Source organism: Crinia signifera, chromosome 12, assembly GCF_055691185.1.
Source record: "Crinia signifera chromosome 12, ASM5569118v1, whole genome shotgun sequence".
Lineage (NCBI taxonomy): Eukaryota > Metazoa > Chordata > Amphibia > Anura > Myobatrachidae > Crinia > Crinia signifera.
This window is the reverse complement of record NC_139228.1, coordinates 17,624,219-17,649,312: the sequence shown is the minus strand read 5'-3', so window position 1 is coordinate 17,649,312 and position 25,094 is coordinate 17,624,219. Positions and strand designations below refer to the sequence as shown.

Genomic DNA, 25,094 nt, shown 5'->3' with positions numbered 1-25,094 from the left:
TAATCAATGTATATAAGTGGTGAAAGAAGGTCTGCCGTTAAACATGTATATTGTAAGTTTTAAACCATGCATATTCGATTTTCTATTTGATTTTGCTTCTATAAGCACAATTGAATAGAAAAAATAGTTTTTTTTTTGTTGGAAGTGCTGCGCTTTGCTCCTTAGGGTGGTTACCTGAATCCACCCTTGGGTGAGCCTGACCAACACTGGTCACCACCAAGCTCCCCAAAGAATCTCTGGACATAACCACTACCCACCCACATTATTGTACATCATTCTGCATATGTTTTAATATCTGCACGTTATGTAAAAATTACACACACCACCCTAAGGAGCAAAGCGCAGCACTCCCAACAGAAAAAACATTTGTCAAACAATCCGGGCCGGTCACCGGACCAGTGCAGCAGCTAGCACCGCACAAATAAACCCAGTGCGCAGGACCTACCCCAAGAAAACCGAATAGAAAAATAGTTCATATCTCACCATGTGTACACTCTTACCGATATGTGACAAGCCCCACGGGCAGATCACTTGATATATTACATACCTGGAGGTACAGCTTAATCGGTGTTTGATATGCATCAATTTGCCTGTGAGGGGTGTAAAAATGTGTCGCCTGGAAGCATGAATTGGCTTGTAGTACACACACATCTGATGCATCCTTTGCAACCCTCAGTGACGGCTGTCATTATCATGGATGTTAGAGCTTAATTAGAATATCTCTAAAGGTGCGTACAAACGGGGCAATATGATCGCTGGAAATATATTGCTAGCAATATATTGCTCAGCAATCATATTGCCCCGTGTCCCGTTTTCATCTGCGACCAGAGATGGTCGCAGATAAAAATTTAAACACTGCTGGGTGAAGAGGCAATGGATGTCGCTGGTCGGAGGAGCATGCTCCTCCGACCAGCGACCATTCAGGGCCTGAAAACGGGAGCGCGCACCCGGCGATTTATCGCTGGTGCACACTCCAATCACTGCCAATATGGTCGCTCAGCGACCATATTCCCAGAGATTTCAGCCCCTATCGCCCCCGTGTGTACACAGCATAAGGCTATGACCTCTACTGTAGCATGACATCAATTTAGTTTTGTAGATTTTCAGGCTGTGGTCACACTGAATAATGGACCATCATTTTTTAGGGATGGTATACCTTAGCTAGCAGGGTTAAATTGACAAACCCAAGGAATCATGTCTAACTTGACATTATTTTTGTTAGGATCCTGTAACAGTTGGTGGTGATATCCCCATGACAGGAATTTTGTAATCATAGTATCCATTTCTTGGTCAGCTATCTGTGGGTCGGATGTAATGCGCCTGATTCGCAATAGTTGTGAAAAATGTTTAAGAGACTGTGGGTAAAAAACGATCAAACTGCAATAAATTATTGCTGTTTGTTTTGTGTACAAATTTATGACAATACATCCTTAATACCAATATTCACATCCAGATATTGGATAAAATCATTGCTGACATTGGGGCAAATTTATTAAGCTTGGAGAAGAGATAAACTGGAGATAAAGCAGAGAAAAGGTAAAAGGAGATAAAGCACCAGCCAATCAACTCCCAACTGTCTTTTTCAAACACAGCTGATTGGCTGGTGCTTTATCTCCTTTTACCTTTTCTCCACTTTATCTCCAGTTTATCTCTTCTCCAAGCTTAATAAATCTGCCCCTCAATAAGTAAACTTTAAACTTTATGGGGTGAGCTTGGCTGTTCTGGGCATTGATGACTTCAGATAGATGTACATGAAACCCTTTCCAGAGTATCGGTAGGTCATCGATGTAACGGCAATAAAATATTAGCTGCCACTTCGGGATGATCACAGAACATAAATATGTTTGAATAGGCCGGTGCCACAATAGATCCCATGGCACGCCCACGGCATTGGAAATAACATTTACTGTCCTACAGAAAATAATTTTTAGTCAAGATCATCTGTTATCTATCTATGTATCTATCTAATTTATTTAGCACCCCCATTTTCAGTGGTTTGTTACCTGTTAGTTTGCGCTTCTATTTGTCTACATATTATATGATTGGTAACCTCTGGCTTGGGATTTGACCATAAATATTCGGGGTTGACCATAAACATTTAAATTTGATACAGGACAACCAATCCACGGAACCCAGTTTGGGACCCACTCCATCATCTATATATGTATGTACAGTGTCAGTGAGTCTGCGTAACACAGTCATCTGCTGGCAGAGAGTGAAACTACAGCTCTTTCTCACACATGCACAAACACTGAAGGAAGCAGACTAGGTATCGAAGCTTTTGCTTCTAGCAGACTGATTAATATTCATCTGGCTGTGCTGCCTTACAGTTTTTTGCACTGCTATATGTCCTCTTCTCCACTAGATGTAGCTATTGCATTATAAGCTATAGAAACAGTAGTTCTGCGATTCTTGTGTAAGTATGCTTATCATTAATGACAGTGTGACTAGCCCCACACATTTACAGATGCATTGTCACTCTGTTATATAGTAAAGCCCCCATCCACTACGCAGACATATCTGAAGCTACAAATCTGGGGTAACTTTTTTTCACTTTATTCACTTCAGATACATCTGATCAGACCTATGATAAATCCCTGACAGCTTCAGATCAGATGGAACTTTGGTGCAGCACCTAAAGGCCCCCATACATTAGTCCAACTAGCCCCCATACATTAGTCCTGATTTCCCGGTAGCTCCCCCGGAGAGATCACACACGATTATGCACTTCATGTACCAAGTTTTGCATATGATAAATCGCTGTAATTAATCATGTGCAACTCCCGGGGAGCTGCAGGGGGGTGGCGGGCGTGGGATGCTGGTGAGGGGGAAATGAGAGCCGGGCAGGGGGACCAGGGAGCTGCAAGGTGGAGGGTGGAAGGAGCAGGGGGGGGCAGCGGACAAAGAGGTGGGGGACACCGGTGAGCCGACGAGGGGAACATAGAGGGAGAGCATGGAGCTGCAAGGAAAAAAAACCCATACAAATTAATGGGCAGCCAGTGATGGGCTGAGAGCTCTCTCAGCCCATCAGCAATTGGCTGAGGACCGCCCCATCCTAACGTGTCAGTGCTGCATAGGGATCTATGGGACCATTCACACATGCGTACACCGGTTTTTTTTTTTTTTTCACACAACACAAGTCAGTAAGCCAATGATGAAGGCTATTCACACTACGGGAATCCAGTGGGGGAATAGAGAATGGGTGTTATGTGGCTGGATTGGAGCTGGTTGTTTAACAGCCTGCCAGATGTATTTTGTACCATCTGCGTTGCAGTGGTAGACCAGACCATGATGTCTGATTATTTCAGCCAGTAGTAGCATGAATACTGCAATAAGCATGGGAGATTGAATATTTTTCACTGCGCAAAAAGACATTTCATTTGAATATAATACGATAATAACAATGAGGCACATAAGGTTACTATTGTTTACCTAAAAGACACTGATCTTCTCGCCTCCTTTTGTCAACAGATGCATCATTTGCACCAATAGACCACTTTCTTAATGACATTTGGTGCTATTTTTTATGTTGGAAAATTTCTGTCCCAATATTTAGGAAAAAATAAATAAAAAATTCCCTTGCGATATCTGCTGAGGCCACTATTGAGAAGTATAGGGTAGCTTTGTAATTTAGAACCTAAAAGCAGGATTGCGTATATAGAATAATTGATTGGCCACATTTATTCCGTTAAACTTCTCCAAGATTTATCTTCTTTATCATGTGATTAATACCAGGAAGGAAGAGTTGGAATTTACCAGAACGTTATTTAACACTACAGTGGAAGGTAATCTCTCTAGTCTTAAAATACCACAATGTCTATCAGGACATGATTAAAGCAGGCTATACCCAGTGACCGGTAGCGCAATGGGGACCCGACGGGGTGCTGCTCACGCTGATCGATGAGGTGGGTTTGTGGGGGTCAGCATGTCTCTTGCTAGTGATATTCTCCATCATCCTGCATGTACAGACAATGGAGGACATTGCTAGTGACCCGCCGGAGCTTGCATTATTAACTGTACAGTGTGTACTCGCTGGACACTATACACAAAATTGGCAGTACGATATGTTTCATGCATATCGTTTAGTGTGTATGCACTTTAAGGGTTACATAGTTCTGGAGCAGATAATTATCAAGGGTTTATTTAAAAAAGTAATGGCATGTTATGTGGGTGTGGTCAGTGTGATGTGGGTGTGGTCAGTGCAAAAGAGGCAAGAGCTAGATTGCGCATCTCCCCAACCAGCGAAATCTCCCTCCTATATCGCTAACATCATTGTATACTGATACGGAATCAGGAGGTAACTGTATTGCTGGGTACACACCAGGACGACTAGGGCCCGATCCCCTCAATCTAGATCCAATTCCGACCAATTGGATGTAGATTGTGTGCTGATTGGGCTCTTTTCTGTCCTGGTGTGGACCGATACCGATCCGATGCGCGGTCCCGCGGGTCGGTCGGTCATTATTGAGATCCTACCTGCTGCAGGTAGGATCTGAATGACGACCATACAGCCGGGTGCGGGTCGCCATCGGATCGGACCCGCTCACGGTGCACATCGTGAGCGGGTCGTGCCCCCCCCCGCGTCACCGTAAGCGGGTCGGACGAGACACTGACGACCCGCTCACGATGTGCATCGTGAGCGGGTCGTCCTGGTGTGTACCCTACATTAGTTATTTATAGCACACTGATGTCCAAAAAATCCAAACCATTATTTAAATATGTTTTTTTCAAAATATAAAAAGCATGTAGTAGTAGTAGTTTGTTTATTTATTTATAAGGCGACACAAAGTGTCTGCAGCGCCGTACATAGCAAACCAAAAACAAATTACAAGGTAACTTACAGGGTCTGATGATAAAATACAGCATAAATAGGGGTATAGCTGGTAGAACTAAAATCAGCATCAGTTCTTAAGTAGGTGTCGAAATAGTTGAGGAGACTGAAGATGAAGTAGAGGAAGAGAAGAACCGGGCAGGAGCACAGGTGAGGTAAAGAGGTTGGGTGAGTGCGTGAGGAAGGAGGGCCCTACTCATAAGAGTTAACACAGTTAACATTTAAAGAAATATTCTTGAAAATGTGGGCATTTTGCAGTGTGAGAACATGGCATGTGATGTATGGCAACAAGAAGAAACTAAGCAATTCTGTGTAACTGCTTCAGCCTGCAATACAGGTATAATAGACAGAACATTTTACAGACATGGACTACCATATAGACATTGATTCATTGGCACCGCAACTATTAAATAATACCTAATCTTCTAACACAGGGGTCCTCAAACTATTATACTCTGGGACCCCATTAGACAATAAAAATAATTACAGGACCCCAGCAAGTTACTGCAGAAGGTCATCACATCACATTTGTAGTCAGCAGATGGCACATACATTAGTGTTCCCGCTAGGCTGTTTTAGCGGGGCGCTGCGCCCTGCCCGATTTTTACAGGGCAAAATGTGCCCTGCCCTGCTAGCAGCGCCCCGCTAAAACAGCGTGGTGCCTTCCCTGGCTGTGTGCACGGGGAAGCGCAGCGCCGCCTTAGACGGCGATTCCCAGCGCTTCCCCGGCAGCACGGTAATTTTGGCGGTGCCGGCCCCGCCTCCTTTAGTGACGTCGCCGTCCGGGCCCGCCCCTTTTCGCTACGTCGCGGCCCGGGCACGCCCCTTTTCGTGACGTCGCTGCCCAGGACGGCCCACAATTGTGACATCAGCGGGCCCGGTCTGCCCCCCTTGCGCTGCGGCGCCCTGCCCGCCCTCATTTCTAGAGGGAACACCATACATGGCAGCATTGTGGAGGCACAAAATGATGGGAGGAGTCTAAAATAACAGACAATTCAACGGACTCCTTGTATCACCGACTGAGATTAGAAAAGTCATTAGTCTGATGGTCAGCAACCCCATGCTGAGAAGGTCGGGACCCACTTTGCGGTCAGGACCCACAGTTTGAGAACCGTTGTTCTAACAGGAAATAATGTAGTTGCAGTGAGCAGAACATCTCCCAGTGCCAAGGGCGTAACTACCATAAGTGCAGGGGGTGCAGCTGCTATGGGGCCCAGAGCTGAGAGGGGCCACCTTCCCTGTCAAAATATCATGTGCTGTATACATTTTTCAGCATTAGGTGATAAATAGGGACCCTTACAAACTTTTGCTATGGGTCCCACATGTATCTAGTTACGCCAGTGCAGAGTGATGCTGGTGGTTATACCTTCAGAATGGCGGTAGTAATATAGGCGATGTTTGATTACTGTAAGTATGATCTGTGTGTGTGTGTACGCCAGCTCATGGCACCCCAACACCACTCTGAAATGTATTGTCCCCTTAGTGAGAGTGTTGTGCTTATCAGATTGGACAGGAGTGTCCAAGGTGCCCACAGGCTTATATAACTGTGCTGAAGAAAGAAATAAGTTGGCAAACTGCATAACGTAATGGTTAGCATTACTGCCTCACCGCACTGAGGTCATGGGTTCGATTTCCACCACGGCACCAACTGTGTGGAGTTTGTACATTCTCCCTGTGCTTGCGTGGGTTTCCTCCGGGTGCTCCGGTTTCCTCCCACAATCCAAAAATATACTGGTAGGTTAATTGGCTTCCAACAAAATTACCCCTAGAACGTCTGTGTGTGTGTACATGTGCTAGGGAATATAGATTGTAAGCTCCACTGGGGCAGGGACTGATGTGAATGTTCAAATATTCTCTGTAAAGCGTTGCGGAATATGTGTGCGCTATATAAATAACTGGGGAATAAATACAAATAAATAAATAACATGTGGCCCTTCTGGCGGGTCATATTTCAATAGTCAGGGCCGATGTCTACTGCGTCTGTTTTGTAATAACACGCAAGATCAACAGCAAAATAAGACCTGATAAAGAGAAACTAAAATTTATATGCGACTGTCAATATATTTAGGTAGTTTGGATGAGACCATGTTATTCTTTGTGACAAGTCAACATTAATGTGATTTATTTTTATTTGTATTTTGGTTTATTTATTTTTAGCATAGTTGCCATATTCACGTTTTGAAAAAGCCGAGATGACTCTAGAACTGTAGCAGGAGAGGTATTATACGGTATTTAGCTGTTATTTTCCAGTAAACAGCAGATCAAAGTGCATTTAAACACACTTAATGGTTTTCTGTATGTGTTTATCCCTAGGGTGCACTTGGAGCAATCCACAACTTCGTACTATTTGCAGCATCGAATTTCCGTTCTAGTCTCCTGTCCTGCCAGCCCAAGGAGAGCTGCTATCTGCATAGAGAGGACATACCTGCCCTGTTTCTTCATCCTAGGCTGCAAAGCCTCATTGTTACATGGTGGTGACCCCAAGCTTCAGGCTGAAAGCGACATACAGCCATCAAGGTAAGTCTGCAGAAACACTGCCTTCACGTCTTATACACCTTGAATTTGATGGAGCACAACAAAATGCATGTGAGAAGAAGTGCTGCAGAATGCTACCGGTTCACTAAGGACATACCTCCCAACATTTTAACTTTGGAAGACTGGATGCTCCAGCTGCAGAGCCACATGTGCGTCCCAACAGGGGGGGTGTGGCCTCAGACAAAGGGGCATGGCCATGCGGGATGCTGCAGCCACAAGCCACTCCCCTGGTTTTTGTCACTATGGGGGTATGGCCAGTGCTGGGTGAGCTGCTGGACATGCCCCCAGCCCCTCTGTCTCTGAATGCAGCGTTTATTCCCCTCTCTTTGCACATGTTACATCTGCCTCAACTGCAGTGCAGCATGGTTTTGTCCATCTGCAGAAAATTGCAAACTTTCTAACATGCCTGAATTAAGCCCCTATATATAATACAGTACACTAGACATATGCAGCCCCAATGGTCCCAGTGAGACACTTTCCAGATTCTCTCTATCTCTGCTGTGGTGATTGAGCTCTCAGATCCACACACAGTGGGTAGGAAAATCTGCTGCCTTTACACGATCTATACCGCATGTAGTAACTGCTGGCTACAATGTGGGGAAGGGAGGTTTCCAGCCAATGCCACATGCGACCTCAGTCTAAGGGGTGGGGACAGCCTGATTTGGGTGCAGTGAAGTAGTGCTGTGGGGCACGGTTCGGAGAACACATGCGTGACTGGACAGTTTGCAGCAAGGGCTGCGGCAGCTGTGTGACGTCACACGCAGCCTCTCTCAACCTAAGCATGGCGGCCCGGTACTAGACTGGGCAGGCAGGGGGGCTACCATGAACATGCGAGCACTTTGCTGTATAGTGAAGCGTTTTATGTGATATCAGGTGGCAGGGCCCGGCCTGGCATGCAGGATAGCCTTGCGTTGTGATAGGCAGCCTCTGGCATGCTAGCACTGTGAGTTGTAGTTATGTGAGTCTTCAAAAAACTCATGCTAAGGGGTATATTCAATTACAGTCGAAACTGTCAGAAATATGGCAGTCTCTGCTTTTGATGGAAACACAGCCAATTCCAAAAGGTTTTGGCCCCGTTTCTGTCAATCTCAATCCGACTTGAAAAAATGTCGGATTGAGGCAGGGAGAACAGTACCGGGTGAGCAGCAGCAGCTCACCCGGCACCGTCCTCCCGCCCACTTCTCGCACCCTCCTCCATCGCTCACCGGGTCCCGCCGCCAGGCCGGATGAGAGCAGCAGCCAAATCCGACATCAGATTTGGCCGCTGATTTGAATAGATAGTGTCGGATCCATTCTGACAAATGAATGTCGGAATGGATCCGACACTAATTGAATAAACCCCTATATCAGGCCAATGGTCACCATTTATGTCGGTGCACAGCGATCCATCCAACTCAGAATAAGGCACATACATGAGTACTTATTGATATAAATGCTGTATTTCTATTGAATTCTACAAATGCTATTTAATATTCCAGCCTTGATGATAGGAACGTTCTCCTGGAAAAAGCAGGCAGCGGGGCTATTGCCAGGATCCTGCAAGGTTTTGTTTGTACACAATTTGTTTTAATCACTGAGCCAAAGCAAAAGCTCCGAGCTTTGTGTTGAGGCCCATTAATCCGGAGCCAATTTCTGGTAACTGACCTTCATATGTGGATGATTAGCAAAACACTTCTGACCAAGATAAAATTACATTTAATAGTTTCAACTGAAGCCAAATGATGTGAGCAAAAATGGGATTTAAAAGGAAATAATCACTAAATTCTAGTTCTTTTTTTAAAATATTTAATTCTTAATATTTATAAAGTGCACACAAATTTCCAAGCAGCTTACACAGAATATTACAATATTCAAACTCCCTGCCCCTGTAGAGTTTACAATCGGTATCCCAAGAGGAAACAACCCCCCCCCCCCTTTTTTTTTTTATCCATTGTTAACTGGAAGGGATTAAGCTTGGTTCACACTATGCCATATGTTGCGAATCTATGGTTCCCTCTTCAACTAGCCTTCTCTGGAAAGTCATGGCTCACCAAGGCCTATTGTTCTCAGTTGCAATACAATTCATAGAACAATACAGTAGGGCAGGCATTCCCAACCACGGTCCTCAAGGCACACCAACAGTGCAGGTTTTGTAGATATCCAGGCTTGAGCACAGGTGACTTAATTAGTATCTGAGGGATTCTGAATAAACCATCTGTGCTGAAGCCTGGATATCACTAAAACCTGCACTGTTGGTGTGCCTTGAGGACCGTGGTTGGGAATGCCTGCAGTAGGTGTGTACCCAGCTTAATGCACTGGGACTGATACTATACGTTGATTGCTTTTTGCACGGTTCCACTATACATGTGACTAGTAAAGGGTCACATTATTTCCCCCCTGGGCACTCCTGCACCTGCTCCCCTATCTAGCTTCTCCCCACTGGTGAATCTAGAAATATGGTAATGGGTGTTCGCAGATTCAACTACTTCTGCAGTAGGAACCCTCGAGTGGTGAAGCCGCGCGTGCTAAAAAGGGGGCATGACGTTACACATTATCCCACATGCCGTAATGCCTGTTACACATTATCCCGCATACCGTAATGCCTAGTACACATTATTGATGCTGCTTTATTGAGAAGATTACAACCTTTTTATTACAAAAATATACTCATATTTTCCATATATTTATAATACAACAAACATTCCTTATCTTTTGTCTCAATATAATATGACACAGTGCATTCCATGTGTGATATCTGACTGCTAAACTAATCATATAAATTGTGCATAAATCAAAATTTCAATAACATTTGAATGCCCCATAGATCCATTCCGGGTAACTACACATTATTTACACAGGTAGTATTACACATTATTCCGCATGCCGTAATGCCTGTTACACATTATGCCACATAAGTGCTGCTTACCTACATGCTCGGTGGCTTCATGCCCGTTGCCATGGGGGAGTTAAATGCTTGTTGCCAAGGGGGAGTGAAATGCTCGTTGCCATGGGTGGAGTAAAATGCTGCCACTAGAGGTAACGAGGGCAGCCGCCAGCCTGGCAGAATTGAAAGTGGTGACATCCGGGGAGAGAGTGGTGGGCTTGCCTGGCTGTATTCAGACTCAGAGCAGTTGAAATCTAGCACTGGCTTGTGAGCCAATCAGGGTTTGCTGTCTGGCGCGGCAGTGGTGACTTCTGTCATACCTAGGGTGGCCAATCCCGGGATTTGGCCCCCAAAACACCGGGATTTCAATCCCGGGATTGGAGTTTCCAATCTCGGGATTAGACTGCGCATGCGCAGTCTAATGCCGGGCAGCGTCTGAGCGGGTGCTCAGCAGCTGCCCGGCTTCTCCCGTCCCGGGCAGTGCGGCTCTGCGCAGCGTGACGACGTCAGAGGTCACGCTGCTCAGGCCGCACAGGCTGTCTGCCTCCATTCTGTCCCCGGACCAGCCCGCCCGCCCAGCAGCGGACCTGCCGGCACACCGGGGCACCAGCGGACCAGCCCAGGCTGTCCCCGGATCAGCCTGCCCAGCCATCCTGTCCCTGGACCAGCCCGCCCGCCCAGCAGTGGACCTGCCGGCACACCGGGCCACCTGCAGACCAGCCCGGGGCTCCATCATCCCATCTCGCCCACCCACCCGGCCGCACCACGCATCTGTAAGTAAATATTCGGGGCGGCCGAGGTGGGTTTTTAATAGTAGGGAAGCCAATCCCGGGATCCCGGGATTGGGCATTTTTCAATCCCGAATTCCGGGATTGAAAAAATGCCCCGGGATTGGCTTCCCTAGTCATACCATCTTTATTTCTGAACTAAAATAACAGAAATAGAGATGGTATGACAAAAAATGTGTACACGAAAGCCTTGAACAGCATTGATAACAGAAGGAAAACTTTAATCCCATCTTGCAATGAAAAAGTGAAGAATGAAGAAAGCAGTCTGGGGATCGGGGCTATATGGGCAGCCACCTCACGGTGTGTTGAAAGAGTTACTGATTATTTTTAAAATGTTGACCGTCACATCCGACTCATTGACTCAACTTATCCCTTTTCCACTAGCAATAATAACCCAGGTCAATGCTACTCTGGTCCCGTTCACTGCAATATAAAGGTGCGGCTTGGAGATGCTCTCATCTCCCAGCAGCGGCCTGGCCCCGCCTCCCGATGATGTCACCGGCCAGCTTAATGCCGGCTCAGGAGACTAGTGGGAAAGGGTCAGCAAACCGGGTCCAAAATCCCAGGTGCAACCCGGCTTGTCTAGCACAAAAGGGGTATTAGGGGCAGATGTATGAAGCAGTGGCCCATTGCAACCAATCAGCTCTGAAGTAACATCCATAATTTGCATAATATAAAATTATACCAAACCACTGATTGGTTGACATGGGCCACTCCTCCACTGACTCACTTATCCTTCCTATTCATTTAAACCAAGCAACGCAGGGTGCTTGAGCTAGTACGTAATAAATATTATACGGTAATAAATAAAATAAACTATCCTGCCTTTGTTTACATGTGTACAGTATATCCAAAATGCTTTTGTGCAAACGTTCTATCTTGAGGTTTTTCTTTATACATATTTATTTCTGTACTTGAACTGGTCTAATGTTTCATGTACACTGTTTAATGGATTGCACCCTAGGCGGTGTACATTGATGGAGATGTTGCCAAGTTGGTAGATCTTAGGTATAACTTATCTGGCAGAGGGTAAAGGTTCACAGCTAATTCACCAGCTTATCTCCCTCCTTCACTCATTAAAGATAATTCAATTGTTTTATATCCTGTACAAACAGCAGCTGCCTTTGTGCTTCTGGCTATTTCAAGATTTAAAGGACATGGCTGCCCTTCACATCTCAGTATATCCTATTTATACAGAATTTCTATTTGTCGAAATGAAATTGTTGTACATATAATAAGATGTAATATTTGGCGTTCAAACGCCCTCATCATCTAGTATTTCCACACTGATCGGCAATAGACTATGCTGATGTGCTATATAAATGTTAACCATGCTGTATACTCCAATCTGACAAGTAATAGGTCTACACACAGGGCGATTTCAGACCATTTTCTAAGCGTTCTGACTAGAGCGCTTAGAAAATACCCGTACACCGCTCCGTGTGTAGGCTCCATAGCGATGCATGGCCTCGTGTGTCACTATCGCCCATTGATTAATATCTAGCGCACTGTTCTCGCCGGAGAACACTGGTCCTGACCGATCGCTGTGCAGCACTGTGTGCTGAGCGTTCTATCGTTGCTGAGATCGCTCAGCACAGTCGCCCTGTGTGTAGGCCCCATTATTCCAATAGACTCACTTCAGCTGACTTGATAGGCTGATGGGAGTGCAAAGGAACGTATTAGCGGTATTCCGGGAGACTGTAATAAATGGATGTTGTTTGGCGTGTTATGTAATTACCAGGCATTGCGATCTGTCATCAGAGATTTAAAAACAAAAAAAAAGAAAGCTATAACCACCTTTTATTAAAATGTATGTTCCACTGGGTTCTGATTGATTGAGTGGCAGGTACTTATGATTTGTGAGTTTGGATATCATTAGTATTCCGCTGTAGGTCACTGCCTCAGCCCCGTACATCCTAGCTGAGATCCTGTTTGTGAGCATGTCTAACTGCCACATCCCGGGATCCATCAGTCACCAGACCTAACTCTCCAGGGCCATTATTTGCATTCAAGCTCGAAGCTTGTTCTTCCGTATCTCTGTGGAATGTTTTCATCCATGTAGTGAGAAATCGCTAAAATGGCAACCAGTGTATTACGCCCACACTGACCATGCTAGGAATCGCCATTTAACCCGTCCAGGCAACCTTCTTTAATTTAATCTTTTTATTAACATTTAAGTATCATGTGTATTGAATAGTTTTAGAAGAGATATAGATCTGCTATATATAGTGTTCACTCTAGGAGTGACACCGGGCAGGGCGCTGGGGGGCGGACCGGGCACACCTACGTCACAGTTGGGGGCGTGCCCGGGCCGCCGCGTCACCAGAGGGGGCGTGCCCGGGCCGCCGCGTCACCAGAGGAGGCGTGCCCGGGCCGCCGCGTCACCAGAGGAGGCGTGCCCGGGCCGCCGCGTCACCAGAGGAGGCGTGCCCGGGCCGCCGCGTCACCAGAGGAGGCGTGCCCGGGCCGCCGCGTCACCAGAGGAGGCGTGCCCGGGCCGCCGCGTCACCAGAGGAGGCGTGCCCGGGCCGCCGCGTCACCAGAGGAGGCGTGCCCGAGCCGCCGCGTCACCAGAGGAGGCGTGCCCGGGCCGCCGCGTCACCAGAGGAGGCGTGCCCGGGCCGCCGCGTCACCAGAGGAGGCGTGCCCGGGCCGCCGCGTCACCAGAGGAGGCGTGCCCGGGCCGCCGCGTCACCAGAGGAGGCGTGCCCGGGCCGCCGCGTCACCTGAGGAGGCGTGCCCGGGCCGCCGCGTCACCAAAGCGGGCGTGCCCGGGCTTCCTCCGTAGTCCGTGAGCTGCCGGGGAAGCCTAGCGCCGCCGAGATTGCGGTGCCTGGAGCTTCCCCGGGCACAACATTAGACAGGCAGCAGGCTCTTTTAGCGGGGCGCTGCTGGAGGGGCAGGGCGCATTTTGTCCTTTAGAAATTGGGCAGGGCGCAGCGCCCCGCTAAAACAGCCTAGCGGGAACACTAATATATATAATATGTGTGCACAAATTAAAAGGAGACTTTTGCTGTAGCGGCGTTGTATCTAATTGTAGCAAGTTAATGTGTTTGCCGATAGATGGCATGGCGGGTTTTCCAGTTGCACATGTGTAGTGAACGGATTTGCCTCCGTTTATTCATTTCTGGAAGGTTTTTTTTTGCGCAGTCAGTTGCATGATGGTGTAAGAGAAAAGTGACTGCCCTTCACTGAGGACGCTCTGGCTGTCACTTTTCTCTTACACTATTTAAAAGTACGACCATGATTGTGCAACGTTCGTGAAACTATTTGCTTTGAAATCGCTCGATGGATTGGAGTGTACAAACATGATCTGCACATGGCTAGTGTTCCCTCTAAGCTTCTTTTGCATGGTGCTGCACCCTGTCCATTTTTAAAACCTCAAAATGCACCCTGCCCTTTTTGTGCGTGGCACTGTGCGCCCTTACGTTGCCCCCACCGCGCTGACATGCCGCTGAGAACTTTCGGTGTGTGCCATTAGGTGCAATGGGTATTGCAGTGTATTCCATCATGTTTAATGGGCATTATGGTGTGTGGTATAATGTGTAATTGTCATTCCGACAGAATATGTAATGGCCATAGCAGAGTATGACACTGTTTAATGGGCATAATCCTAGTGCAGTGTTTTTTTGTTTCTGATGTAAATTTCTAATATAAAATCTGCCCTCCCGATTGAACACTACACGATTGGTACCCAATCGAATGTAGATTGATGAATCTTTACAGTAGTAAATAAAATCTCCAGTCCGACAGATGACTGGTAGGGGCGGATCGGATTCGTAATGGAAACAGGTACACATCTGCTCTTTTTACATGCAATCGGTCATACGACGTGTCAAAAACTGGGGGATTGGAGCCCAAGTCGTCCTGGTGTGTACCCGTACTTGAAGTCTTAGGGCAGTATTCAATCCCGGGTTATGACTGTCGGGTCGGCCTGACAGACGTAACCCGGTCCCGTTCTCAGCCCACTCGACTGCAGCTCAGCAGGCGGGATTCAATGTCCCGCCTGCTGAGTGCAGAAAAGAGGGCATGGGCGCGAGAAATGGATGTAGAACGTCGAGATTCGGGCGTGAGCTCGACAATCCACGGTCATTCTTGGCAAAACGAGCCCGACTGCTTTTAAAGTCGGGCTCGTTTTGCCGAGATGCCTGTTCAATGCTGGAAAGACGACATTGATTAAGCACCCGCCGCTATTTCCTCCGTGGTCTCCGATAAAATGTTTATAAAAGGGACATACTAGATGAGGCAAGTGGTTCTTATCTGCCATCAAATTCTATGTTTCTATGAGAATCTTCAAGCGTCTTCTTTTGCCAAAAATACATTTTATGGCCCTCACACACTTGTGGGACTTCAACGAGGGAAGAAGTCACATATGATCTCCCTTGAACCACTCCGACAGCAGGATCACATACAATACACTGTATGCACTCCTTTTGCATACAATGCCGGATTTGATAAATCCATAAGGTAGCCCTTGCAACCTCCAGCTCCAATTCGAAGCGCACTGGACAACGGATCAGAATCTGAGTTCAAAAATGCAATTTGATCCTTTATATCCGATTTCTTGGTCCGATGTGTCAGAATCAGATGAAAAGGGCCCAAATCGCAGTAGTGTCTGGCCCTCTTTAGAATCAGTGCAATGCGACTTGGACACACCTGGAGACTGATATGTGACACTTGTATATCTGTGTGTGACTGAGTCTCTGGGCGGTATTCAATGAGCCTGATTCGCCATGTTTTTATGGCGAATTTGTGCTGCTTGGCGAATTTCTGACTAAAACGGTGAATCCCCCTATTCAATGACCACATGGCGAATACATTTGAAGGTTTTTTTCGCCATGATTCACCGAGTAGCAATCGCTATCTTTTTATGGTGAAGTGGAATGTGAAGTTTTAAAATAAAGTGTTTTGTTCTTTACATTTAGTGTCAAAAAATCAGGAATTTTATTCTGAGGAGGGGCATGCTATTTTTATTCATGTGCTGTAAGCACATGAATATATATTTAATTTAAAAAAATATTTTTATTTTTTTATTTTTTTTACACAGCAGCCAGCAGGGGGCGCCGGAGCCGAGCCGCTCATTACATATTCATATATTCACTGCACCCGATCGTTACGATCGTGTGTAGTGAATATACGCTCCCCTGCTGGCACCCCCGGGGGGCAGCCTGTGCTGCCTGGCACCCGGGGAGCCCACCTACCCCCCACAAAGTTCTGGGGCAGGCAGAGAGACTACCATCTCTCTGCCTGGCACCGTCCTCAGGCTCCCTGCGGCAATCGCCGCAGGAGCTCATATTCGCCAGTCAGGGGCAGCGAGCCCCTGACACGTTGAATACCGGAGCCCGCCGGCTCCGGAACGTGGCGATTGTGCAGCGAATCCTAAAAAGGATTTGCTGCACCTCGCAGGTATTCTCATTGAATACCGCCCTCTGAGCCTGTACGGGAGCTGCTACAATATAGCAGTCATAGCTTATTTTCCAAATACAAGTTTGCCTCCATATACAGACTGTCACACACAATATACAAGTGTCGTAAACACAGTGTCCTCGTTCGGATATTTAGTAAAAAAGACGCCCAACATTAGCAGTGTTGCAGGGGAGCTGGCGGCGGTCACACCAGGCATCCCACACTACATGGGGTATTGCGGCTAGACGTATCAGGGAACATCTTTAGATATCTGTATATATCGTAAGTTCAGGCAATGGGAAAATAATTCAACTTCTACTTAGGCCATGCAAACTCCGCTAATGTAGAATATAATCCTATAACCAGTGGCGCATGGAGGCAGGGGAGCGGTTACTTTTTACCCAGACACGGGTCTGATGTAGTGGCCTGGGGCCTGCTCCCCACTCCACCGTTGCAGAGCTGGGCAGTGGGAGAGAGATGACAGTGCAGCACGTAGAGCCTCTCAGCAGCTCAGCACAGGCTGGTCAGCCTGTCCTCTCTTCCCTGTGCTGTCCTCTCTTCCCTGTGCTGTCGTCTCTCCCCTGTGCTGTCCTCTTTCCTCTGCACTGAGGAGAGAGGACACCTGCACCCCCACCGGCACCCGGCCCCACTGCAAAAAGAAGGTATTTTTGATCCTCTGAGCCGTGGCCACGCCCCGTTCCAGGCAGACATTCCCACTCTGGTAGCAAACACCCCTTCATTTTATCGGGTACTGGCCGACCTAATGGCGCTCCTGTATATAACCATTTAAAAAGGGGTCAAGTGTAACCGTGGACTGGATTCTATGGATTGTGATATTATCAAAGAAGATTAATATGGAAAGATATGTTCCCCCAAAGATGATGTTTATAGCCATATTTACATTTTGCTCAGGGGCTGGGGAGTATTAAAAGTATATGTATATATATAGGGTGCATTCAATCCTGGCCGATATTTCTGCCAGTCAGAAATATGAGCCATCCGTATTCAATGCTGGGACTCGTCTATGCAGAGTCGACTTTAAAAAAAAAAAAAAAAGTTGAATCTGCATTGAAGAAAACAGCCGTTGTATTGTCGACTCCGCAGCCGTTTTCACCGATCCACAGGCTTTTTGACAGTTGGCAAAGTGGACCTGACATGAATTATATATAATGTATATTCCAGCTATTCTTGTTGAAAATGGCCGATTTATTTCCATCTGTCGAAAATGTTGTCCAGATTGACTACCACCCTTAGAGTATATGCTATATCTGTACATATCCACATCTAAATGATAGTGTATGTGTGTGTTTATATATGTGTGTGTGTGTGTGTGTATATATATATATATATATGTGTGTGTGTGTGTATGTATATGTGTATATATATATATATATATATATATATATATATATATATATATATATATATATATATATATATATATATATATATATATATATATATATATAAAGCTTGGTAGCAGCAGTATAAATTCACACACAATCTCCATTATACCCTAGATCATGTCATTTGATTTTGTTTGCCTTGTTGTGTAAATAAAGCAGGCTCATATATCCCTACGAGGTAAACCGTTCTCCCAAACTTTCTTTGCATCCGTGAACAACAAACAGAAAGGAACTACAATTTCGGCATACAAGATCTCAGCTCAGGTGCTGACCCTGATGGCAGACCTGTAATTGTTATTAATCTCCAAAAGATCCAAAAAGTTTCATAGAAGAATCATAGAATGATTTTGTTTAACAAAATTTTTATCTGAATTTTTTACTTGAAAAGTAGCCGACTTTTTGCAGATATAACCTCAGAACACACTTGTGTTTTTTCTTTCCACAATGGAAATCAAATAGTTCTGCAGAAGTCCCACCAAAAGTGCATTTCTAAGCTGCTCTGCTTTCTTTTCTTCATTCAGTTCCTTGATGGGGTTACGTTAGGGTGCTGGCCATTCCATGTTCGGAAACTCAAAATCGGACATTAACTAGGCAATCATGTTCTAAGAAAGTGTTTTCAGAGAGCACTTCTCTTCCTCTCCACTTTTTACAGGTCCAATATCATAGAAACCATATAGAGAAAGCTAATAAAATTGTATATAGTGAAATTTATATTACAAGGCATATAATCCAACATAAAACAATGTAAATCAAAGTATAGCAAAGAGAATTCCTGGTTTGGTTAGACCAGTAGGCAAATTACCGGCTATATAGGAACGGACATGGAAGTTCAACAATGTTTGGCTAGTGTAAAGTCCAAAGGCATAGGGTCTTATATAGTATGAGTTATAGGAATGCAGGGGGCGGGGCCTAGCACAGGCCAAGGGCGCCGAGCACGCTTGGTCCCTGCCCCACAATGAAAATGTAAAATTTGCATAGCTATTGTGCAATGCAAATCCTATACATCACCAGTAGCCCCCTGGCTGTGCACTGTGCATTGGGTGGACATTTTTGGGTTGTAGCGGCTGTGTGTGATGCCATTTCAGACTCGCTGTTTTTTTCAGATGCACAAGAATCTGAATCGGGCCCATAGCAGCGACGTTTGCTCTACAGTATGTATTATTCGATTAAAAAAATATCCACTGACTTCATGCTGCTCCATGCTCAAATCCCCTCTGCCCGTTATGTGTCAACCCCAGTTAATCTGTTTTATTCACATTTTTACGGTGTTCCTGTTGATGCATTTCTCCATGCTCTTCTGTTCTCTAAGGCCTGTCCCATCAGAGTCGTTGGGACACTTGCATACTAGAGACGGTGCAGACCATCAGAAATTATTGTTTTCTGCAGCATGTCTGAGGCCGGGATGCCCCACTGTTGCTGAGGCAGGGATGTACTCTTTTTCTGTGAGTACGGTGCAAATAATTGTGCAGTGATACAGCTGTGGCTCTATAATGGAGTTTTGGTGACAGTTGGATGTAGTTCAGGTTTGCGATCATTGGGAAAAATGCATGGTCATATGTTCTTGTGGGTCAAATCATGTTAGTAAGATTTCTGTTAATATAACCCATCTTTATATACGGTCCCCACCCAGAATCTGCTGACAACATTTGTGATGATAACCTACATCCTGCCTGGGAAAAGTTCCTACACAATGGTGAACATCACATCACAATGGGTTCATTGGTTTCAGAGTTTATCCCAATCGAACAAACAAACAGACAAACTTTAATTAATGAGATGTATAGATAAATATACTGAATCAGCTATAACAATACAACCACAGTTCTGATCTATAAGCTTTACTTCTTCTTGTCCTTTGGTATCTTGTGCTAAGACATTAGCAGCAGAACCTCTACCAGACTTAGAAGTCTGGTAAGTTGGGAGTTGGGTCCTTCATGGATCTGACTTTTTTTTTTTTTTCCAGCACGTCCCAAAGATGCTCAATCGGACTGAGATCTGTTTATATTCCTAAACAATTTTTACAATGTTGTTGGTAGTATCCTGGTGCAAGAGGCATAATGTTGCCAGGAAGGGGTGAACTTGGCCTGTAGCAATGTTTAGGTAGGTGGTATATGGAGCAAGAATGTCTGAACCCAACGTTTCCCTGCAGAACTTTGCCCAGGATATCACACTGTCTCCACCAACTTGCTTTTTGCCCATAGTATACTCCGCTGGCATCTCTTCCCCAGGTAAAAGACTGATCTGCATCCAGCCATCCACATTAAATCAAAGAGGGATGATGCCCAAGAACAGGCCACCTTCTCCTATTGCTCCATGGTCCATTTCTGATGGTCACATGCCCATTGTAATCGCTTTCGGTGGAGGACAGCGCTCAGTATGGTCACTCACCCATCTACACTCCACGTGTGTGTGTGTATGTATATGTGTGTGTGTGTGTGTGTGTTCCTGGATTAAAAAACATCTATTCAGCATCAGTATGCTAAAACATACATGTGCTGGAGGCATACATGTCCCATACATGTGCTAGAGGCATACATGTCCCATACATGTGCTGGAGGCAGCTATTTGTGAACCATTTCATTCATATGAATACAGTGGGGGAAATTTACTAAGGTGGGAATTCTATTTGATGTTGCTGTGGACATCCAATCATATACTATCTATTATCTTCTAGACGGCCCTAAATAAATAATAAGTAGATTCTGATTGGTTGCCCATAGCAACATGTGAAATAGAACGCCCATCTTAGTAAATGTCCCCCAGTGTATCAATTTATAAGGAAGTTTGGAGATTACTGCAGCATGAGGTGTCGTAATATCAGTACCAAGCTTCCTGTCATCTCACTTGATTTCTCTATAAATTGAAAAAAATATAATTATTGCGAGCTAGAGCATCCCGACCTCTGATTCTCCTAAATAACCAAAATAGCGCAGTTGCCCTGATCCCCTTTTTCCACAACGTAACCCTGTAAATTTAGATGAATGCTGGAATTCCCAGCCAATATAAATTTTTCGGGCTTATAAGCTTGCACTTTTCCCAGTAGCATCAAAATGGATGTATTTTTCCTGGCACTTTCGTTTGAAGGAAATAGACAAGAACTGCCAATAGAAATAGGCAAGTATTACTTATTTAGTGTTTATTAAAGACACAAATAGACGGCTCTCCCCCTCTGGGTTTCAATAGACGTATTTTAATCTCTGTGTTTATTTCTCCAGTAGAGGACCATAAATAGCGTTAACAATTTGTTTGAAGGATCAAAGTTTGCGATCGCATTGTCCAAAAATAATCGCGTCTCAATGGGTTATGTTTACCGAATACCTTTTCATTTTTGTTTTTAAACTTTATTGATCACGTTGACTTTGTCCTTTTTAGAATTTTTTTTTTTCTAGTGACTGCAGTACTCCAGTTTCACCACCAGCTATTAATGGTCAGTCTGATGTTGCTAAATGGCCACAACATCTGAATTTCATCAGATTTACAGCGAGATGACATTAAAAAAATTTCTTCAACATGAGTCCAATGGTAAACGTGAGGATTAGCAATGGGGAAATCACATTTGCTGTCTAGATGAGAGGAGGGGAAAGGCAATCAGCCAGGAAAGGGGGTTTGGGGGGGCGGGCGGTCAGTGCACTTGAGAAAAGATAGAAGGTAGAACAGTAGCATTGGACTAGTTAGTAGGGAAAACACAGTAAAATATAATTTTGGTTAGTTGGGCGCCCACTAAGCTATTTGCTTAGTTTTTTGCATCCTCTCGCGCTCGCCATACTATATAAGATCAACTCCATGCCGACATGGATAGTGGGGGTATGAGCGTACCAACTATAGTGGGCGCCCAACTAACATATAAGAACCTCATTTTGTATGTAGATACAGCTGCAATCACACGCTTGATATAGTCATGCCATGTATCATTTTAATCCGCAAAGTCTGCTTGTGCATTTTATTTGCACACTTTTGGGGGGGAAAATATACTCCCTGCTGGCCAAGTACACTGCAGCTGGCAGATCTCAACAGCCCTGTGTGCCATTAATCCATACGTACAAGATGAGGACGGATACATCTGTATATTTAATGCCAATTTCAGCTTTGCCCTGGAGGCTTCCAGGTAAGGGAGGTCTTAAAATGTAGACATTATCTAAATGCCCAAATTATTTGTGCCATTTACAACTAATGACCATATGTTGGTCAATACAGCAAATGTTTTTATATATAATAATTTTACGTGATATCCTTATCGTTGCTGCTTCCATTCATTAGTACATGGAGAACCAAGTCTCTGCCATCTCTCTGATACCATGGGCCTTATTTTGGTTCATTCTTTCTGATAAAATCCTTCTTAGATGGGCAAAACCATGTGCACTGCAGGTGGGGCAGGTGTTACTTGTGCAGAGAGAGTTAGATTTGGGTGGGGTTTTACTTCAAAGTGAGATCTATATTGCAGTGTAAAAATAAAGCAGTTAGTATTTTCCCTGCACAGAAACAAAATTACTCACCCAAATCTAATTCTCTTTGCACATGTTACATCTGCCCCCCCTGCAGTGCACATGGTTTTGTCCATCTAAGAAGGATTTTATCAGAAAGAATGAACCAAAATAAGGCCCAATGTGTACACTTGCGCTCTCCTGATTCACTACTAAAGGGGGAGATTTGTCAAGGAAATGCAGATAAATGGAGAAGTGGTCATAGGTCGAATTTGGTTCTAATTTCCTCTGATCCTTTCTTTTACAATCAGAAGCTCATTGATTGATACGGGCAGTCAACGATCTTGCCTGTTTTTGTACTGTCTAGATATCCAATGAGCGGACCTTTTTTTATTGCACACTTTATATGCAAATTGTGTTATGTATTTCCTTAATACATAACATTAATACATTAATTGTGGTTACATAAAATAAAGGAATTTCTCAGCCTGGAGTTGGCACAGTATTATTCCTACTGTCTCAGATCATTTACCGACCCGACTCGCTTCACGCCTTTCACAGAAATATCACGTATTACACATTTTAAGATATTTTATCATGTGGATTAAAAAAATTAAAGGATTATACAACAAAAGAAACCTAACCCTGTTGTGCTGAAAACACAATAAGAATAAAAAGCAAAACTAGACCGAAACTTCATCTGGCAATGGCCCACTATTTTGCTGTGACGCTTTTTTTCTGTTTTATCCAGTTTTTTTTTTTTACTTGGTTAAATTTTTTGTGATCAACTTTTAACTGTCCATATGTGCACAAAGTTCATCATATAATAAAATGATAGAACATCCATAAATTCACCTCCTCCAGGTAAATTTTAGTTACACCAACTTATATCTCTTTGCTTATCTCAAAATATATCCCCACCCGACCTCTCCGCTCTGCACAAGATCTGCGTCTTTCATCCACACTCATTGCTCACTCCCACTTACACTTGCAGGATTTTTGTCAGGCAGCACCCACCATATGGAATGCCCTTCCAGGCACACTAAGACTCTCCTCTAGCCTCCAAACCTTCAAGCATTCCCTGAAAACTCACCTCTTCAGGCAGCTTATCATATTCAGGAACCCCCACACAACCACCTGTAGCATTCCCAAAATCACCATGCACTAGCACTGCGCACTTCCCTCTAGGTTAGCGCTGCACGTCCTTACCTCGTCCTTTTGGATGGGGTAGGACAATTTTTCACAGCCCCACCCTGGCCTTCTGGCTAGGGTATCTTTATTATTTATTTCTCTTCCCCTCTCACGTTCGTCACTTTTCACGTTCCTTGTTTTTTGTAGTTTTGTCACGTTTTTTTGGGTAGTGTGGTCGACCCTTTCGGGCCTTCCATTTCCCCAATGTGCCGAAGCTCTCGCCTTTTGGGGAGAGCTTCGTGCCCCCCGAGGACGACCCCGAGCCGCAAGGCGGAGGGAAGTCTACTGAGGGTCTCTCCAAACCTTCGGGTGCGGAGGACCCACCGTCCTAACCCTTCCGGGGGTTGAGGAATGAGGGTCTCTCTAAGCTTCGGCGAAGAGGACCCACCGTTCCCTATTTTCCCCTCTTCGGCCTTATGGTTGAGAGGGGTTAGGGGAAAAACGGGGCCCTATCTCCTTCGGGAGATGGACCCACTTCGATCGCACGGCCCCCTTTGCACGTGTTTAGGCACAGCACTGGTGATAGGGAGCACACCTTGGGCTCCTGAGTTTTTTCAAACTCATTCATATCTAATTGCATCCCATCCGGACTGTCTTGCAATCTGTTAGTTTCTACCCAGTTTGATTAATCACTGTTGTCTCCAATTGTAAAGCGCAACAGAATATGCTGGGCTATATAAGAAACTGTAAATAAACTAAATAATCAATCATAACGTTCTTCGTTAACGTAATTAAGAGCTTTATTAGGAGATGGTAGGAAGAAAGCCCGATGACTGACACGGCTACGTAGCGATCTGGCTCCCAGCTTCAGGAATGAAGAGCTAATATTGTACTTTCAGCCTGATTGTCATTATCAGGGCACCCAATTATAACCTATATTTCTCACTTGAAAATGCAAAGGATCCACGTAAAGCCACGGACATATGTATTTATTGTGAAAATAATGTCTTAGTTATCTTGGTTTTGGTGTTGCCAGAGGCAGGCAAAAAAAATCCACAGTAAAGCGCCGGCATTAGGAGGTAAGCACCAGAACGGTGGATGCTATATGTTAATTTCCATTAACACATTCATTTAATGGCTGTTAAACAGGGTCTCGGGTGAAAAGGGAGAGCAATTGGGGATCTGGACTTTGGGTTGAGAAGCATTAGATTGACAGTCAATTTATTGGTTGTCATAAATAGTAGGTCGACACGGTAATGTTTGACACAGGAAAGGGTTGACATAAGTTTAAAAAAAAAAATCCAACTCTAGACTGTGCACGTGCCAAGTTATTTTATCAATGCCGCCTGCAAAATATAGTCCTGTGGATTGTTTAAGGGAGAAGGGCCCCAAACCAGTATCTTGCCTAGGGCCCCACGAGGTCTAAATCTACCTCTGCGCTCAACGAATTGAGTCCACCTCACTCCTGTACCCCATCTTTCTGAGAGGTCAGCTCTTTGATTGATGGCCGGAATGTGCTGTATTGTGACTTCATTTGCATTGTAACCTCTGGAAGAACCAAGTAAAATGTTTGCTAGAAATCCCAGCTGTGTGAGCTCCGGGGAAAGCCGTACATGCCAGCGCCTGTTCTGCCGCCTTGGAAACCGTATATCTATCTTGCTTAAAAGGCATGGAACCTTTTATGTGTAGGCAGATTAGCTATTTATATAAAAT

At 45.0% G+C, this 25,094-nt stretch overlaps 1 protein-coding gene across 1 annotated transcript in view; it reads left to right on the top strand.

Annotated features, from left to right (window-relative positions):
• The first annotated feature begins 7,148 nt into the window (after window positions 1–7,148).
• The window catches only part of MIPOL1 (mirror-image polydactyly 1), a 308,085-nt gene continuing 290,139 nt past the window's right edge, over window positions 7,149–25,094 (top strand). The window contains exon 1 of the mRNA XM_083166788.1: window positions 7,149–7,348. The gene's annotated coding sequence lies outside the window, so the exon portion shown is untranslated. The remainder of the gene's footprint in view (window positions 7,349–25,094) is intronic.